Source organism: Chrysochloris asiatica, unplaced genomic scaffold (assembly GCF_000296735.1).
Source record: "Chrysochloris asiatica unplaced genomic scaffold, ChrAsi1.0 scaffold00146, whole genome shotgun sequence".
NCBI lineage: Eukaryota > Metazoa > Chordata > Mammalia > Afrosoricida > Chrysochloridae > Chrysochloris > Chrysochloris asiatica.
The window spans coordinates 8,006,774-8,007,685 of NW_006408664.1; the positions used below are offsets into that span (position 1 = coordinate 8,006,774).

A 912-nucleotide genomic window follows, 5' to 3' on the forward strand; every position below is an offset into this window, starting at 1 on the left:
TAACAACATGATTAGTTTTCATCTGCTTTTATCCTTTATATAAATAGAATCATAATATATGTTCTCTTTTGATCTAACCTTTTTAGTGCAACATTATTACAGTTCTATGTAACACAAGAATGATTAATCATAAAAAATAAATCAAAATTAGAGCTTTCTGTGAGTTTATCAAGGCTGCTGAGTGTATCTGTAGTTTGTTCTGAGTAATGCATAGTTACAGGTGCTATTGAACCAGTTCCAGCACATAGTGACACCTGTGTACCACAGAATGAAACGATAATGCCAGTTCCTAGGTCATCCTCATAATCCTTTCTATATGTGACTCTATTATTGCAGCCATGTTGTCAATCCATCTGAGTCAGGGTCTCTTTCTAACGGAACCTCTACTTTACTAACCATGTTCTTCTCCAAGGATGGGTCCCTCTGATAATATGCTCAAAGTACATGACATAAAGTCTTACCATTGGAGAGGATATTCTAAAATGCATTCTAGCTGTACTACTTTCAAGAATATTTATCAGTTCTTCTAGAAGTCCATGGGATGTATATTTTTTTCATTAACATAATAATTCAAAGGTATCAATTTTTTTTTTTATCTTCCTTGTTCATGATTCAGCTTTCACATGAAGATAAGGCAATTGAAAATATTATGGCTGGGGTCAAGTGCACTTAGTCCTCAAGGTGACATTTTTTGCTTTGTAACACTTTAAAGAGGTCTTTTACAGCAGATTTGCCCAATGCAATATGTACTTTGATTTTCTGCTGCTGCTTCCATTAGCATCAATTGTGATCCAAGTAAAAAGAAATCCTTGACAATTTCAATCTTGACTGCATATATCATAATGTTGCTTACTGGTCCAGATGTAAAGATTTTTCTTTATTTTGAGGTAATTCAAGTCTTCCTCAATTTCA

General features: G+C 33.6%; 1 protein-coding gene across 1 annotated transcript in view; it reads right to left on the reverse strand.

The window, feature by feature from the left end:
* LOC102834341 (cytochrome b5 reductase 4-like) overlaps nucleotides 1-912 on the reverse strand; it is a 141,745-nt gene that overhangs the window by 63,005 nt on the left and 77,828 nt on the right. The gene's annotated exons all lie outside the window — the stretch shown is intronic.